A 19,856-nucleotide genomic window follows, 5' to 3' on the forward strand; every position below is an offset into this window, starting at 1 on the left:
AATGAGACAAAGGCCTGACGGGCCGAAACGCGTCAAGAGGATCCGTTTGCACTTTGTTTGACGCGTTTCGGCCCGTCAGGCCTTTGTCAAAACTCTTTTATAGACCTCCCCTGGGAGGATTTCCAGTATTCCAGTGCCTGCTGCCTGCACGCCGGGCTGCGTCTGGTGCACCTGCGTCCCCCTGCTACACCCGGATACACCGGCACTGCCGTCGGTCAGGTGACCACCCACCGCGATCGAGCGGATGTAGGGTTGGCGGCAGAAGAAAGTGCTGGCGGGCTGAGAGGATCAAGTCGTCAAGACACATGGCTAGCAGAGGGACATGCAGCATTTCCACACCGGAGGATAGACCAGCCACTTCTCTACACCCCCCAGCTGTAAGTTATCTCCTTCTATGTTCTCTCTCACTTTATTGTGCTTATGGTTAGCCAGTTGCGGAGATTTACATTTGTGAAGATTACACTGGGGGACTGTGGCGTTCGTTACCAACATTAACTGTTATTCAAGCACCAGTTCACAGCTGCAGCCATGCTTTCTGAGCGCCTGGTGGGTTAACTTGATGTTTACCCGTTACACATCTGTTTTACCAGGAAGTAATACATTGAGAGTTACCTCGTTTTCACGTATGTCCTGGGCACAGAGTTAAAATGACAAATAATACATGTGTAGCCAGGTCCCCTCTGCGTCCCTGCTGCCCCGCGACCCCCCCCCCCCCTCGTTTCCTCTGCTGCCGCGGGTCACTCGATGGACCCGCCGGCACTTCTGGAGGGTGGGGGCCATTGCAGGGAGCGTTTGAGCGTCCCGGCGGTTCTCGGCGGCTCCCGAGCAGGGCGCTGCCATCTTGCGTTATGTCCCGCATGCGCAGTAAGCCCCCGGCAGAGTTGCGCACGCGCAAGAAGGAGCGTGCGTACCCTAGCCTACCAGGGAAGGCTCTTGGACAGGACTACAAGTCCCATGAGCCTCGTGAGCGGCCCCATGATGCCAGGGAGCCAATAGGGCTGCAGGAGCTCCCTGCTTGCAAGTAAAGGATACTTTTCGCGCGCTGGGGACCACGCTAGGCAGTCTGGACCAGGAGAGCTAGGGGAAGGAGGTGAGTGCAGGGGTCTGTGACCCACTGCATTAGGCCAGCAACCCCCCTAGGCCCCAGATAGGTCCTGAACCCCCCAGCTTGTGGTGCTACAGGGACAGGCCCTAGGTTAGGGACCCTGTCACAGTAGTACTAGTGTTAGATAGGGACACAGCGGACGCTGCACTCCCCGAGAAGAGACTTGGGCTCAAGTCTGTGTTAAAGAGACAGAAACTATCTCCAGGGTGGGATCGCCCCTGGCGGACCCTCGTGCGAGGAAGCACCGGATGACAGACTAGATCACCAAGCGGCAGATCCTTTTTGAAGTTGATTGCAGGCCCGAGTGCAGGAGCGCTCGGCAGGTACCTTCCTAAGTGCACCAACGTATCATATATATATATTCATTACACATAGTGGCAGCGCTGACCACGGGACAAAGGGGTTAGGCCGTGGACACGGTGTGGGGATACACGTGGTGGGTAGGTACGCTCCTAGTGGAGTGAAAGACACTTTGGACTGAGTTATATTTGTGGAGTTACCCTCTAGGGGAAGTATTATTATTATCAAGGTGTGTGATTATTCTGCATTACAGTAAACTGGTTATATACATTCCTGTGTATGTACTTATTGTATATGTGGGTCCTGTGTAGTCAACCTTCTACATCCCTAGAAGCCTACACAGGTGGAGGCGCTGTGAACCAGATCGAGCTGAAGGACTCACCCCAGGTTCCCAACAAGCGGAGGCTCCGGCCTCTTGTGAACCTACAGGTATACGCACCACACCTGGTAACGCCTAGGTTCCCACACACTCACACTATATCTGTGATTGGGGTAGAGGGAATACCCGTTACACATGGTTACAAATACAGTTACATAAATGAACAGGATATACATTATATACAAGACATTGCATGCACGCATGGATAAAAGAACATTTTGCAACAGTAAGCGTGCATTGAAGGGGTTGTGGGGGGAAGGGAGGGAGTTAAGTGTAGCCCTGGTAAGAAATGGGGCTATATATCTTTCCTCCTACTGGTATAAGCCCTGGTAAGGGCAGGCTGCCAGTAGTTATCATGGGTTTCCCCCACATCAAGCCCTGCTCTGAGTGGTGGAAGTAGGTCATCTGACCCTGTGTGGAAGGCAGAGATACAGGGGGCGGTACCTGCTGATGGCATGATAGGCAGGGCTGTCTCTATTTAGTGTGCAGTTCCTGTGTTTGACAGGCAGTTCAGTTCTGGAGAGAGTCTGTGTCTGACTGGACAGTCCGCACAGTGTGTGAGCTAGCTAGGTTCCTGAGGAGTAGGGCCTAGTTAGCTGGAGGTGGACCAATGCCTCTCACCCTGCATAGGGGGTGAGGGAAGAGCTAGCCCCACCCTGAGCGCCTGCGGCTTGGGGTGGTAGCAGGGACACAGTGATCCAGAAAGGCCATCCTGAAGGTGTGCAGTCTGGTGGGAGAGAAGACCCTGTACCTGATTGACAAGTGTGCTGCTGTCTGATAATAAAGAGAGCTGCTGCTGATTTTGCAAAGACTGACTGAGACTGGAATCTCTCTTCCCTGAGTGAGAGTTCTCTGTAAGGGTTCCACCCCATATCCCTGGGGCTTCACAGAGATGGAGGCGTTGCACCACTGAGAAAGGATGACGGCATGAACCCCAGAAACCTGATCCTGTCATCCCCCACACCATCCCGGGAGACTCAGGCCCTCCAGTTGCCAGCAGGTATGCACCACTCTCAGGCATGTAGTCAGACCTTAGTACACCCTAGGGGGTCCGATATCCGACCGGGGGGGATGGGGGGTCTATGGGCTACATAAGGAAGGGGGACAATGAATATTTAATCAAGTGGGAAGGCGGCCATTTTGGATAGTGTGCGACAGGGTGATGCTGATGGGGCCAGATGTACGTATCGGCCGTGAATTAAGCGTCATGCTGAGGTTGGTGCTTGCAGGAATGTGGACATTTAGCGGTGCCGGACATTTTGATTGAGGAACGGTGGTAAGTAAAGGGGACATTGAATATTGTCTTTGGCGGGAAGGCGCCCATTTTTGCAGAGTAGCGATGGCGGCAACCGGGCTGCTGAGCGCGGAGCGGGTGGGAAGGCAGAAATTTTCACTGGTGCATGGAAGGTGGACAATTAATATTTAATCGTGCGTGAAGGCTGGCATTTTGTGAGCGGACGGGAAGGTGTAAATTTTGGGGTGATGAGCGTGCGGGAAGCATTAAGTGTGTGAAGGAAGGGGGACAATTAGTATTTAGTGTGCGACAGGGTGATGCTGATGGTGCCAATTGTACGTATCGGGCGTGAAGTAAGCGTCATGCTGAGGGTGGTGCGGGCGGGAAGGGTGTTAAGAAAGTGGTACAATGAATATTGTCTTTGGCGGGAAGTCAGCCATTTTTGGTGTCGGACATTTTGATTGAGGAAGGGTGGTAAGTTAGGTGGGACAATGAATATTGTCTTTGGCGGGAAGGCGGCCATTTTTGCAGAGTAGCGGTGTTGCCAAGCAAACGCGGAGCGGGTGGGAAGGCAGACATTTTCACAGGTGCATGGAAGGTGGACAATTAATATTGTAGCGTGCGTGAAGGCTGGCATTTTGGGAGCGGGCGGGGTCTGGGAAGGCTGAAATGTTGATGCATGAAGTGTGGTAAGTAAGGTTGACAATGAATATGTTATTGGTGCAGGAAGGCGGCCATTTTGTTAACGAGCGGGAAGGCGGAAATTTTGACAGTTGAGCGGCATTTTGATGTATGAAGTGTGTTAATGAAGGGGGACAATTTATATTTAATCGTGCGGAAATGCAGCCATTTTGGGTAATGGGCGACAGGGTGATGATGATATTTTATCGGGCGTGAAGCCACCTATTTTGGCAGAGTGGCGGTGGCACCGCGGTGCAGAGAGTAAGCGGCCTGCTGAGCGCGAAGCGGTCGTGAAGGCGGAGGGACTGTGGAGCGTGCGGGAAGACGGAAATTTTGAGCGTGGAGCGGGCGACAGGGTGATGATGATGGGGCCAGGTGTGGGCAGTAGCGGTGCAGACAGTAATCGGGCTGGTGAGTGCAGAGCGGGCGGGAAGGCGGAGGGAGTGATTTGTGACAGTAAGGGGAGTGCTGAGGTCGTCATTTGTGAGAGCGTGGGCGGGTAACAGGGGTGGACAGCAAAGGCGGTTTGTGTGATAAGTGGGTTAAACTTACCAAGGTGGGTGTGTGACTCCGCAGGGGTGATCCCAGGTGTGTAGGGTGAGTCTGGGGGTGGATAAAACCTTCGGCTTAGTGAGAGATCGTTTTTTCTGGCATAGAATGCGGGAGTGAGTTGAACAACACTGCAGGAAATGTCTACGGTGCATTCATAGAAAGGCACTCGCCACCCGTGCTGCCCCAATGGGTCACCTCAAAAGCTCCGGTCCTATGGATTTAGTATGCATGGACTTTTTGTGCATAGAGCCCGATTCAAAAGGCATCGGCAATGTACTGGTAGTGACAGACCACTACACTCGATACCAAAGAGTTTCCCACTAAAGATCAAAAAGCCATCACGGTGGCTAAAGTATTGTGGGAGAAGTATTTCATGCACTATGGCTTGCCTAATAGAATGCACTCTGACCAGGGAAGAGACTGAGAGTAAGCTTATCAAAGAACTGCTCAAGCTGCTAAACGTCCAAAAGTCTAGAACCACTCCCTACCACCCTGAGGGACATGCCCTCCCGGAAAGATTTAATCGGACAATGTTGGATATGTTGGGCACTCTGCAAGACTCCAAGAAGGGAGAGTGGAGTAAACATGTGGGGGCGTTAGTACATGTGGGGGCCTTAGTACATGTGGGGGCCTTAGTACATGTGGGGGCCTTAGTACATGTGGGGGCCTTAGTACATGCATACAATTGCACCCGGCACGAATCAACGGGATGCACACCGTACTTTCTCATGTTTGGGCGAGAAGCACGCTTACCGGTGGACATTCGTCTAAGGGTATCTACCGATGGGGTACCTAACACGACTCACTATCGCTATGTGAGAAGGCTCCAAGACAGTCTATATCGTGCCTATCAGCTTGCCGAAAGAGCTGCCGCCCAGGTGAATGCTAATAATAAGAGGAGATATAATCATAAGATTCGCTATCGAGAACTTCGGACTGGACACGCTGTCCTCCTTCGACATTTGAGAATCCCCGGCAAGCACAAGCTGGCGGATCGGTGGAGAGAAGGACACTTTGAAGTTGAGTCTCAGATGCCTGGCCTCCCTGTGTAAAGGATAGAGACGGCAGGGTAAAGGTTTGGCATCGTAATCACCTGCTGCCCATACCACAAGTGGATGTAAATGATCCAGAACCTGAAACCGTAACTGATATCTCTAAATTGGGGGAGCCTACTGACATCCAACCAAGCTCACAAGTACAAGATCCTATTGAAGGGACTTCTAACAAATCCACTAACGATTGGTGGGCACCTCCCGAAGGAGCTCCGGGTAATGGGCCTGCACCTCAAAACCAATCCCAAGCGACTCCCACTCCGCGTCCTACCAATCCTAGTAGTCCTAGCTTTGTACCTAATAGAGACTGTGTGCTATCTGATTCACCCCTTGATGGAGAAATGGGGCCTCAAGCCCCCGAATCCTTTGTGTACGATGATAACGCAGACACTGAGACTCGTCGGAGTCAGAGAGTGAGGCGGCCACCTACTAGAGTGGTGTAGGATCAATTAGGGGCACCCCACTATGAGTCTCAGCAGCAGGCTAAAGCTAAACTGGCCTCCATGATTAATATGTTCACTGAACTGTACAATATTGTCTAAGTGAAGTGAGATGTGTATCATAGTTATGTACTGCATTTTTTATTATATAATTATGTGTTGACGTTCTCAAGCGGGGCTGTTGTGGTTTTCACCACGGGGAGGATTTAGCCAGGTTCCCCCCCTTTGAGGTTGTGCCCCCTTGCTGCGTACCTCCGGTTGTGCAGGAGAGTTGCGGCCGGTTGCGGGGGCGTGCGGATGTGCGGGCACACGTGTCGTGGAGTTCTGAGAGAGGGGGCATGCAGCGGGAGGTTGCCAGTGTGCGCCGAGAGGGTGATTGCGTCACCGGGGGCTCGGGTGCTTGCAGAGAGAGCCGCCATCTTAGGGAAGCTTGCGCATGCGCAGAGCAGCGTCGGCGGCCATTCTAGGTCACGATGCGCAGTGAAAAGCAAGCGAACACTAGCCAATCAGGGAAGGCTCTGGGTAAGGACTACTAGTCCCATGAGCCTTAGGAGTGTCCCACCTGACGCCAGGGAGCGAATAGGAGCTGGAGAAGTGCTGCAGGGAGGAATAGGAAGTGTGTCACATGTAGCCCTGGGCTCTTTTGTGCTCCATGACCCCCCCTCGTTACCTCCGCTACCGGGCGCGCTGGTGAATGCTGCTGGAGCCAAGCGGCAGACACGCTGGAGTTTCTGGAGGGTGGGGGCCGAGCAGGGAGCGGTCCGGTGCTCCGGAACGCTCCGCGCGGCCCAACAGCACAGGGCGCCGCCATGTTTCTTCTTGCGCATGTGCAGAGTAGAGATGCGGCGGGAGGCCCCTGTTAGCTCGCGCATGCGCAGTTATAGCGCGTGAACCCCCCACCAATCAGGATAGGCAAATAGCAGGGACTACATGTCCCATGAGCCTCAGGAGCGCACCACATGATGCCAGGGAGCCTATAGGGCTGGAGTATCTCCCTGCTCTCAGGGATTGATACATTTTGCACGCGGAGCCCACGTTTAGTCAGGACCAGTAAGAGCTAGGGGTAGGAGGTGAGTGCAGGGGTCTGTGACCTGCTGCATTAGACCAGCAGCACCCTAGGCCCCAGTGAGGTTCTGAGTCACTCTTACAGCTTGTTGTGCTTCAGGGACAGGCCCTAGGTTAGGGACCCTGCCCCTTAGTAACATATATAGTGTAAGTGAGGGACACAGCGGACGCTGCGCTTCCCACGAAGAGGCTTGGGATCAAGCCTACGGTACCGAGAGAGCAGGACTATCTCCAGGGTGGGATCGCCCCTAATGGATCACCGCGCTGGTGAAACTAGGACGTCGCCCAGGAGACAGGCGGATCCTTTTTGAAGATCTTTTAAAGCCCAGGTGCCGTCACACTGGGCAGGTATCGTTATATAAGTGCACAAACAGAGTACTCACACTCACACATAGTGGCAGCGCTGACCACGGGACAAGGGGTATACTGTAGACACGTGTGGGGGTACCCGGTGGTGGGCACGAGGTATACACTCCTAAGTGAGAGTGAAGGATATTGGGGACTATGGACACGGTGTAGGGTTATCATCCGGGGAAATAGTGTTATAGGTTATACACTGGGGAGGTCATATGGTTGATGCACGTGTATTGTGTATGTTATCTGCATATAGTAAACCTGTGATATATATATGTCACGCCTGTATGCCCGCAGACCTGGCAAGACCCCAATACTGAGGTGGGAACGGTATTACACCACACACCCACAGCAGTGGGAGCAAGCCCGGAGTGTGGTATAGCGTTGCTGGGCCTGTTGAGGAAGTTGTTAGAATACTTGCAACGTCTTGTAGGGATAACCGTAGAATGGTCGTGTCCGTGTGCCAAGGGATATATAGAGCAGAATAGTCAAAGTTCATAAGCCAGGTCCAAGGATTCCAGAGGTCAGCAAAGTAGAGTTCGTAGCAAGGTTCAGGGGTTCCAGAGAGCAGGGTAGTCCAGGACGAGCAGGGGTCAAAGCCAGGGGAATCCAAAGATGCACAGGAGCAGGAAGAATCTGGAAAACACAGAGGGAGCAAGCATAGGACTGCACACACAGGGATAACAGGAACTATGCAGAGCGATGATAGAGAGGGCATACAGGGATTATAAAGGAGGGAACACCAATGGGAGAGAGAGGAGGAGCAGAGAGGGAAGTGGGAGACGAAAGGGATAGGTCAGGAGGAGATAAGGAGGAGACAGAGGGGTTGGACAGAGAGACGGCATGCAGGTCATGGGAGGAGGAGTCCAGAGCTTTGCAGGCCTTAGAAGAAGAGCGTGTGCGCGCGCCCTCTGTAACCTGAGAGTGCGCGCGCACAGACTGCGTCACAAGACGCGCGGAGCGCTGCGGGCACACCAGCGGGAGGAAACGGAGGGACAGGGGAGACCGCAACCAGAGGTGAAGGGGTGACAATGGGTACCGGGGAGGTCTGAGAACGGGGAACGTTGCTGCCGGAGCCTGGGGGTCGCGGGGGCGCGCGAGACTTACGGGGCATGCGTTGGGGTAAAGGGACAGCATCAGAGACAGCCGGAGCGGGACAGGAGTGGGTAAGCGCAGGGAGATTGGTAAGGGAAGGGACAGAGGGAGTGAAAGAAGGGGAAGGAATCCCCTGAACCATCACAATATACCTTTGGTATATGTGGTTAATATATGTGGATCCTGTGTGGGGAACATTCTACACTCCTAGAACCCGACACAGGTGGAGGCGCTGTAAGGAAGATCGTTCCAGAGGAGTTACCCTAGGCTCTCACTAGCGGAGGCTCAGGCCTCCTGTGAGCCTGACGGGTATAAAGCACCACACACCTGGTAACATATAGGTTCCCCCTCATATGCACTCTGTATGCGATTGGGGTAGAGGGAATACCCGTTACACAGGAGGTAGCGTGGCAGAGTGTGACAGGTAGGGGACAGAGGGCCTGTGTGAAGGGCAAGTAAGCCTCTACACTAGGCCAGCATATACCCCCCCTAGGCCCAAGATAGGCCCTGAGTCATCCATAGCTTGTGGCTGCTACAGGGACAGGCCCTAGCTTAGGGAACGGATGCCTGTAGTGAGTGACTAGATATATTAGGGACACAGCAGAAGCTGAACTCCTTGCAGAGAGGTTTGGGATCAGGTCTCACTGAAGAGACTGCAGAGACCTTGCCTTGGTGGGATCACCCTGACGCCGTCGCGGTGAGAGGGAGGATCGGCGGTGAGAGGGAGGATCGGCGGATCCTTTGTGAAGCTTCATCAGACCGGGTGCTGTCATGCCCGGCAGGTAACAGTCAACAAGTGCAACAACATACCGGTCTATACCCAGGCACTGATCACGCCTATAAGGGAGGTGTGACGGTAGGGGGAATTATGGCTGCTGTTTATAAAGGTTAAGTCTGCCATTACCCCTACCTGTCAGTAACACATTGGTATTGTATTATATGTTATATATATATATATGTCTTTGCTTGGTTCCAGCACCTCAGGAATCAGGGGTTAATATGTTTGCATAGAATTGTTGCGAATGTTATGTTGCAGTTCTACCCTCCAATCAGGGCCTGGGCATGTAGGCAGCACCTTCCTACCCACCAATCAGGGCCTAGGCACGTAGGCAGCACCTTCCTACCCACAAATCAGGGCCGAGCATGTAGGCAGCACCTTCCTACCCACCAATCAGGGCCGGGCATGTAGGCAACTCCTTCCTACCCACCAATCAGGGCCTGTGCTTGTAGGTAGCACCTTCCTACCAACCAATCAGGGCCGGGCATGTAGGCAGCATCTTCCAACCTACCAATCAGGGCCTGGGCATGTAGGCAGCACCTTCCTACCCACCAATCAGGGCCTGGGCATGTAGGCAGCACCTTCCTACCCACCAATCAGGGCCTAGGCATGTAGGCAGCACCTTCCTGCCCACCAATCAGAGCCTGGGTATGTAGGCAGCACCTTCCTGCCCACCAATCAGAGCCTGGGCATGTAGGCAGCACCTTCCTGCCCACCAATCAGAGCCTGGGCATGTAGGCAGCACATTCCTACCCACCAATCAGGGCCGGGCATGTAGGCAGTGATTTGGATAATTTGGATCAGACCAAAACGTCTTCAGAGTATCTGTCCCCGTCCAGATTATTTTCCCTATATATGTAGTGCATGCACTGAGAAAAAATCACGCTGACACACAGGAGTTCAGAATGATAATGTCTGACTTTATTCCTACAGAGCCTGCGTTCATATACAGGGGCTGTAGGGGAGGGGGTTTGTATGCAAAAGAGCTGTCTCAGGTCTAAAGGTTATTTGTCTCATTGGTTCTTTGTTAGGTCTTGTCCTTGTATGGTCTTGTTGTTATGATTTATGGTCTTGTTATTCCAGTTTTTGAACACATCAGCATTTGAGTGGAATTCCTCGGTGCCATCTTCCTTACTTGAAGGGAGGGGTAGCTGCGGTAGCCATTTTGAGTAAGGAATCATAGCAAAGTATTACAGATGAAGAAATAGGCATTTTATCCAATCCATCACAGTAGCACCTTCCTACCTACCAATCAGGGCCTGGGCATGTAGGCAGCTCCTTCCTACCCACCAATCAGGGCCTGGGCATGTAGGCAGCACCTTCCTACACACCAATCATGGCCGGGCATGTAGGCAGCACCTTCCTACCCACCAATCATGGCCTGGGCATGTAGGTAGCACCTTTGTACCCACCAATCAGGGCCGGGCATGTCGGCAGCACCTTCTTACCCACCAATCAGGGCCTGGGCATGTAGGCAGCACCTCGCTACCCACCAATCAGGGCCTAGGCATGTAGGCAGCGCCTTCCTACCCACCAATCAGGGCCGGGCATGTAGGCAGCACCTTTCTACCCACCAATCTGGGCCTGGGCATGTAGGCAGCTCCTTCCTACCCACCAATCAGGGCCGAGCATGTAGGCAGCACCTTCCTACCCACCAATCAGGGCCTGGGCATGTAGGCAGCACCTTCCTACCCACCAATCAGGGCCTTGGGAGGGTAGGCAGCACCTTCCTACCCACCAATCAGGGCCGGGCATGTAGGCAGCACTTTCTTACCCACCAATCAGGGCCTGGGCATGTAGGCAGCGCCTTCCTACCCACCAATCAGGGCCGGGCATGTAGGCAGCACCTTTCTACCCACCAATCAGGGCCCAAGCATGTAGGTAGCTCCTTCCTACCCACCAATCAGGGCCGGGCATGTAGGCAGCACCTTCCTACCCACCAATCAGGGCCTGGGCATGTAGGCAGCACCTTCCTACCCACCAAACAGGGCCTAGGCATGTAGGCAGCGCCTTCCTACCCACCAATCAGGGCCGGGCATGTAGGCAGCACCTTTCTACCCACCAATCTGGGCCTGGGCATGTAGGCAGCTTCTTCCTACCCACCAATCAGGGCCGGGCATGTAGGCAGCGCCTTCCTACCCACCAATCAGGGCCTGGGCATGTAGGCAGCACCTTCCTACCCACCAATCAGGGCCGGGCATGTAGGCAGCACCTTCCTACCCACCAATCAGGGCCTGGGCATGTAGGCAACACCTTCCTACCCACCAATCAGGGCCTGGGCATGTAGGCAGCTTCTTCCTACCCACCAATCAGGGCCGGGCATGTAGGCAGCGCCTTCCTACCCACCACTCAGGGCTGGGCATGTAGGCAGCTTCTTCCTACCCACCAATCAGGGCCTGGGCATGTAGGCAGCTCCTTCCTACCCACCAATCAGGGCCGGGCATGTAGGCAGCACCTTCCTTCACACCAATCGGGGCCTGGGCATGTAGGCAGCTTCTTCCTACCCACCAATCAGGGATGGGCATGTAGGCAGCACCTTCCTACCCACCAATCAGGGCCTGGGCATGTAGGCAACACCTTCCTACCCACCAATCAGGGCCTGGGCATGTAGGCAGCTTCTTCCTACCCACCAATCAGGGCCGGGCATGTAGGCAGCACCTTCCTACCCACCAATCAGGGCCTGGACATGTAGGCAACACCTTCCAACCCACCAATCACGGCCTGGGCATGTAGGCAGCTTCTTCCTACCCACCAATCAGGGCCGGGCATGTAGGCAGCACCTTCCTACCCACCAATCAGGGCCTGGGCATGTAGGCAGCTTCTTCCTACCCACCAATCAGGGCCTGGGCATGTAGGCAGCATCTTCCTACCCACCAATCAGGGCCGGGCATGTAGGCAGCTCCTTCCTACCCACCAATCAGGGCCTGGGCATGTAGGCAGCACCTTCCTACCCACCAATCAGGGCCTGGGCATGTAGGCAGCTCCTTCCTACCCACCAATCAGGGCCGGGCATGTAGGCAGCACCTTCCTACCCACCAATCAGGGCCTGGGCATGTAGGCAACACCTTCCTACCCACCAATCAGGGCCTGGGCATGTAGGCAGCACCTTCCTACCCACCAATCAGGGCTGGGCATGTAGGCAGCTTCTTCCTACCCACCAATCAGGGCCTGGGCATGTAGGCAGCTCCTTCCTACCCACCAATCGGGGCCGGGTATGTAGGCAGCACCTTCCTTCACACCAATCGGGGCCGGGCAAGTAGGCAGCACCTTCCTACCCACCAATCAGGGCCTGGGCATGTAGGCAGCATCTTCCTACCCACCAATCAGGGCCGGGCATGTAGGCAGCACCTTCCTACCCACCAATCAGGGCCTGGGCATGTAGGCAGCTTCTTCCTACCCACCAATCAGGGCCTGGGCATGTAGGCAGCATCTTCCTACCCACCAATCAGGGCCTGGGCATGTAGGCAGCATCTTCCTACCCACCAATCAGGGACTGGCGTGTAGGCAGCACCTTCCTACCCACCAAACAGGGCCTAGGCATGTAGGCAGCGCCTTCCTACCCACCAATCAGGGCCGGGCATGTAGGCAGCACCTTTCTACCCACCAATCTGGGCCTGGGCATGTAGGCAGCTTCTTCCTACCCACCAATCAGGGCCGGGCATGTAGGCAGCGCCTTCCTACCCACCAATCAGGGCCTGGGCATGTAGGCAGCACCTTCCTACCCACCAATCAGGGCCGGGCATGTAGGCAGCACCTTCCTACCCACCAATCAGGGCCTGGGCATGTAGGCAACACCTTCCTACCCACCAATCAGGGCCTGGGCATGTAGGCAGCTTCTTCCTACCCACCAATCAGGGCCGGGCATGTAGGCAGCGCCTTCCTACCCACCACTCAGGGCTGGGCATGTAGGCAGCTTCTTCCTACCCACCAATCAGGGCCTGGGCATGTAGGCAGCTCCTTCCTACCCACCAATCAGGGCCGGGCATGTAGGCAGCACCTTCCTTCACACCAATCGGGGCCTGGGCATGTAGGCAGCTTCTTCCTACCCACCAATCAGGGATGGGCATGTAGGCAGCACCTTCCTACCCACCAATCAGGGCCTGGGCATGTAGGCAACACCTTCCTACCCACCAATCAGGGCCTGGGCATGTAGGCAGCTTCTTCCTACCCACCAATCAGGGCCGGGCATGTAGGCAGCACCTTCCTACCCACCAATCAGGGCCTGGACATGTAGGCAACACCTTCCAACCCACCAATCACGGCCTGGGCATGTAGGCAGCTTCTTCCTACCCACCAATCAGGGCCGGGCATGTAGGCAGCACCTTCCTACCCACCAATCAGGGCCTGGGCATGTAGGCAGCTTCTTCCTACCCACCAATCAGGGCCTGGGCATGTAGGCAGCATCTTCCTACCCACCAATCAGGGCCGGGCATGTAGGCAGCACCTTCCTACCCACCAATCAGGGCCTGGGCATGTAGGCAGCATCTTCCTACCCACCAATCAGGGCCTGGCGTGTAGGCAGCACCTTCCTACCCACCAATCAGGGATTGGGCATGTAGGCAGCACCTTCCTACCCACCAATCAGGGCCGGGCATGTAGGCAGCTCCTTCCTACCCACCAATCAGGGCCTGGGCATGTAGGCAGCTCCTTCCTACCCACCAATCAGGGCCGGGCATGTAGGCAACACCTTCCAACCCACCAATCACGGCCTGGGCATGTAGGCAGCTTCTTCCTACCCACCAATCAGGGCCGGGCATGTAGGCAGCACCTTCCTACCCACCAATCAGGGCCTGGGCATGTAGGCAGCTTCTTCCTACCCACCAATCAGGGCCTGGGCATGTAGGCAGCATCTTCCTACCCACCAATCAGGGCCGGGCATGTAGGCAGCACCTTCCTACCCACCAATCAGGGCCTGGGCATGTAGGCAGCATCTTCCTACCCACCAATCAGGGCCTGGCGTGTAGGCAGCACCTTCCTACCCACCAATCAGGGACTGGGCATGTAGGCAGCACCTTCCTACCCACCAATCAGGGCCGGGCATGTAGGCAGCTCCTTCCTACCCACCAATCAGGGCCTGGGCATGTAGGCAGCTCCTTCCTACCCACCAATCAGGGCCGGGCATGTAGGCAGCACCTTCCTACCCACCAATCAGGGCCTGGGAATGTAGGCAACACCTTCCTACCCACCAATCAGGGCCTGGGCATGTAGGCAGCACCTTCCTACCCACCAATCAGGGCCGGGCATGTAGGCAGCTCCTTCCTACCCACCAATCAGGGCCTGGGCATGTAGGCAGCACCTTCCTACCCACCAATCAGGGCCTGGGCATGTAGGCAGCTCCTTCCTACCCACCAATCAGGGCCGGGCATGTAGGCAGCACCTTCCTACCCACCAATCAGGGCCTGGGCATGTAGGCAACACCTTCCTACCCACCAATCAGGGCCTGGGCATGTAGGCAGCACCTTCCTACCCACCAATCAGGGCTGGGCATGTAGGCAGCTTCTTCCTACCCACCAATCAGGGCCTGGGCATGTAGGCAGCTCCTTCCTACCCACCAATCGGGGCCGGGTATGTAGGCAGCACCTTCCTTCACACCAATCGGGGCCGGGCAAGTAGGCAGCACCTTCCTACCCACCAATCAGGGCCTGGGCATGTAGGCAGCATCTTCCTACCCACCAATCAGGGCCGGGCATGTAGGCAGCACCTTCCTACCCACCAATCAGGGCCTGGGCATGTAGGCAGCTTCTTCCTACCCACCAATCAGGGCCTGGGCATGTAGGCAGCATCTTCCTACCCACCAATCAGGGCCGGGCATGTAGGCAGCACCTTCCTACCCACCAATCAGGGCCTGGGCATGTAGGCAGCATCTTCCTACCCACCAATCAGGGACTGGCGTGTAGGCAGCACCTTCCTACCCACCAATCAGGGCCTGGGCATGTAGGCAGCACCTTCCTACCCACCAATCAGGGCCGGGCATGTAGGCAGCTCCTTCCTACCCACCAATCAGGGCCTGGGCATGTAGGCAGCACCTTCCTACCCACCAATCAGGGCCTGGGCATGTAGGCAGCTCCTTCCTACCCACCAATCAGGGCCGGGCATGTAGGCAGCACCTTCCTACCCACCAATCAGGGCCTGGGCATGTAGGCAACACCTTCCTACCCACCAATCAGGGCCTGGGCATGTAGGCAGCTTCTTCCTACCCACCAATCAGGGCCGGGCATGTAGGCAGCACCTTCCTACCCACCAATCAGGGCCTGGACATGTAGGCAACACCTTCCAACCCACCAATCAGGGCCTGGGCATGTAGGCAGCTTCTTCCTACCCACCAATCAGGGCCGGGCATGTAGGCAGCGCCTTCCTACCCACCAATCAGGGCTGGGCATGTAGGCAGCTTCTTCCTACCCACCAATCAGGGCCTGGGCATGTAGGCAGCTCCTTCCTACCCACCAATCAGGGCCGGGCATGTAGGTAGCACCTTCCTTCACACCAATCGGGGCCTGGGCATGTAGGCAGCACCTTCCTACCCACCAATCAGGGCCTGGGCATGTAGGCAGCATTTTCCTACCCACCAATCAGGGCCTGGCGTGTAGGCAGCACCTTCCTACCCACCAATCAGGGCCTGGGCATGTAGGCAGCACCTTCCTACCCACCAATCAGGGCCTGGGCATGTAGGCAGCATTTTCCTACCCACCAATCAGGGCCTGGCGTGTAGGCAGCACCTTCCTACCCACCAATCAGGGCCTGGGCATGTAGGCAGCACCTTCCTACCCACCAATCAGGGCCGGGCATGTAGGCAGCTCCTTCCTACCCACCAATCAGGGCCTGGGCATGTAGGCAGCACCATCATACCCACCAATCAGGGCCTGGGCATGTAGGCAGCTTCTTCCTACCCACCAATCAGGGCCTGGGCATGTAGGCAGCACCTTCCTACCCACCAATCAGCGCCTGGGCATGTAGGCAGCACCTTCCTACCCACCAATCAGGGCCTGGGCATGTAGGCAGCACCTTCCTACCCACCAATCAGGGCTGGGCATGTAGGCAGCTTCTTCCTACCCACCAATCAGGGCCTGGGCATGTAGGCAGCTCCTTCCTACCCACCAATCGGGGCCGGGCATGTAGGCAGCACCTTCCTTCACACCAATCAGGGCCGGGCAAGTAGGCAGCACCTCCTACCCACCAATCAGGGCCTGGGCATGTAGGCAGCTTCTTCCTACCCACCAATCAGGGCCGGGCATGTAGGCAGCACCTTCCTACCCACCAATCAGGGCCTGGGCATGTAGGCAGCTTCTTCCTACCCACCAATCAGGGCCTGGGCATGTAGGCAGCATCTTCCTATCCACCAATCAGGGCCGGGCATGTAGGCAGCACCTTCCTACCCACCAATCAGGGCCTGGGCATGTAGGCAGCATCTTCCTACCCACCAATCAGGGCCTGGCGTGTAGGCAGCACCTTCCTACCCACCAATCAGGGCCTGGGCATGTAGGCAGCACCTTCCTACCCACCAATCAGGGCCGGGCATGTAGGCAGCTCCTTCCTACCCACCAATCAGGGCCTGGGCATGTAGGCAGCACCTTCCTACCCACCAATCAGGGCCTGGGCATGTAGGCAGCTCCTTCCTACCCACCAATCAGGGCCGGGCATGTAGGCAGCATCTTCCTACCCACCAATCAGGGCCGGGCATGTAGGCAGCACCTTCCTACCCACCAATCAGGGCCTGGGCATGTAGGCAGCTTCTTCCTACCCACCAATCAGGGCCTGGGCATGTAGGCAGCATCTTCCTATCCACCAATCAGGGCCGGGCATGTAGGCAGCACCTTCCTACCCACCAATCAGGGCCTGGGCATGTAGGCAGCATCTTCCTACCCACCAATCAGGGCCTGGCGTGTAGGCAGCACCTTCCTACCCACCAATCAGGGCCTGGGCATGTAGGCAGCACCTTCCTACCCACCAATCAGGGCCGGGCATGTAGGCAGCTCCTTCCTACCCACCAATCAGGGCCTGGGCATGTAGGCAGCACCTTCCTACCCACCAATCAGGGCCGGGCATGTAGGCAGCACCTTCCTACCCACCAATCAGGGCCTGGGCATGTAGGCAACACCTTCCTACCCACCAATCAGGGCCTGGGCATGTAGGCAGCTTCTTCCTACCCACCAATCAGGGCCGGGCATGTAGGCAGCACCTTCCTACCCACCAATCAGGGCCTGGACATGTAGGCAACACCTTCCAACCCACCAATCAGGGCCTGGGCATGTAGGCAGCTTCTTCCTACCCACCAATCAGGGCCGGGCATGTAGGCAGCGCCTTCCTACCCACCAATCAGGGCTGGGCATGTAGGCAGCTTCTTCCTACCCACCAATCAGGGCCTGGGCATGTAGGCAGCTCCTTCCTACCCACCAATCAGGGCCGGGCATGTAGGCAGCACCTTCCTTCACACCAATCGGGGCCTGGGCATGTAGGCAGCACCTTCCTACCCACCAATCAGGGCCTGGGCATGTAGGCAGCATTTTCCTACCCACCAATCAGGGCCTGGCGTGTAGGCAGCACCTTCCTACCCACCAATCAGGGCCTGGACATGTAGGCAGCACCTTCCTACCCACCAATCAGGGCCTGGGCATGTAGGCAGCATTTTCCTACCCACCAATCAGGGCCTGGCGTGTAGGCAGCACCTTCCTACCCACCAATCAGGGCCTGGGCATGTAGGCAGCACCTTCCTACCCACCAATCAGGGCCGGGCATGTAGGCAGCTCCTTCCTACCCACCAATCAGGGCCTGGGCATGTAGGCAGCACCTTCATACCCACCAATCAGGGCCTGGGCATGTAGGCAGCTTCTTCCTACCCACCAATCAGGGCCTGGGCATGTAGGCAGCACCTTCCTACCCACCAATCAGCGCCTGGGCATGTAGGCAGCACCTTCCTACCCACCAATCAGGGCCTGGGCATGTAGGCAGCACCTTCCTACCCACCAATCAGGGCCTGGGCATGTAGGCAGCTTCTTCCTACCCACCAATCAGGGCCTGGACATGTTGGCAGCATCTTCCTACCCACCAATCGGGGCCTGGGCATGTAGGCAGCACCTTCCTACCCACCAATCAGGGCCGGGCATGTAGGCAGCTCCTTCCTACCCACCAATCAGGGCCTGGGCATGTAGGCAGCACCTTCATACCCACCAATCAGGGCCTGGGCATGTAGGCAGCTTCTTCTTACCCACCAATCAGGGTCTGGGCATGTAGGCAGCACCTTCCTACCCACCAATCAGGGCCGGGCATGTAGGCAGTTCCAGACCCTGAGTGTTGCAATATTATGGTTTAAGTGTATAAAAAGGAGGGGAGGGAGACCCCTAGCAGACAGGGAGGGAGAACCCTAGCAGACAGGGAGGGAGACCCCTAGCAGACAGGGAGGGAGACCCCTAGCAGACAGACAGGGAGACCCCTAGCAGACAGACAGGGAGACCCCTAGCAGACAGACAGGGAGACCCCTAGCAGACAGACAGGGAGACCCCTAGCAGACAAGGAGGGAGACCCCTAGCAGACAGGGGGGGAGACCCCTAGCAGACAGGGGGGAGACCCCTAGCAGACAGGGGGGGAGACCCCTAGCAGACAGGGAGGGAGACACCTAGCAGACAGGGGGGGAGACCCCTAGCAGACAGGGAGGGAGACCCCTAGCAGACAGGGAGGGAGACCCCTAGCAGACAGGGGGGGAGACCCCTAGCAGACAGGGAGGGAGACCCCTAGCAGACAGGGAGGGAGACCCCTAGCAGACAGGGGGGGAGACCCCTAGCAGAGAGGGAGGGAGACCCCCGGCAGACAGGGAGGGAGACCCCCGGCAGACAGGGAGGGAGACCCCTAGCATACAGGGAGGGAGACCCCTAGCAGACAGGGAGGGAGACCCCTAGCAGACAGGGAGGGAGACCCCTAGCAGACAGGGAGGGAGAACCCTAGCAGACAGGGAGGGAGACCCCTAGCAGACAGGGAGGGAGACCCCTAGCAGACAGGGAGAACCCTAGCAGACAGGGAGGGAGACCCCTAGCAGACAGGGAGGGAGACCCCTAGCAGACAGGGAGGGAGACCCCTAGCAGACAGGGAGGGAGACCCCTAGCAGACAGGGAGGGAGACCCCTAGCAGACAGGGGGGGAGACCCCTAGCAGACAGGGAGGGAGACCCCTAGCAGACAGGGAGGGAGACCCCTAGCAGACACGGAGGGAGACCCCTAGCAGACAGTTTGCGGCTTAGATATACTACCGGGTGCTCATCGCCCTCCTCCCCCACTTGGCTGAGTACAGCCCCAATGCCAAAGTCTGAGACATCAGTCTGCACCAGGAACTTTTTTGCATAGCCTGGAGCAGCAAGTATAGGAGCGCTGGCTAGTGCAGTCTTTAATGCCTGAAACGAGACCTCACAGGCAGGAGACCAGACTACCAGCACAGACTGTCGCTTCTGGGTCAAGTCAGTCAGGGGTGTGGCAATGGCGCTATACTGGGGGACAAACTTCCTGTAGTAGCCTGCGGTGCCTAGGAAAGCCATGACTTGCTTCTTGGTTTTGGGAACGGGCCACTGCACTATAGCTTCCACCTTAGCTGGTTCTGGCTTAAGATGCCCTGCACCCACCCTATGCCCTAGGTACAGTACTTCTGCCATCCCTACTAAGCACTTGGTGGGTTTCAACGTGAGTCCCGCTTCCCTAATCCTGGCTAGCACCGCAGCTACATGCACTAAGTGTGAGTTCCACGAATTACTAAAGACAGCAATGTCGTCCAGGTATGTCCTTGCAAACCCTCCAGCAAGCGATTGACCAGGCGTTGAAAGGTAGCCGGTGCATTTTTCATC

This window comes from Ascaphus truei, chromosome 2 (genome assembly GCF_040206685.1).
Source record: "Ascaphus truei isolate aAscTru1 chromosome 2, aAscTru1.hap1, whole genome shotgun sequence".
NCBI classification, from domain to species: Eukaryota; Metazoa; Chordata; class Amphibia; order Anura; family Ascaphidae; genus Ascaphus; species Ascaphus truei.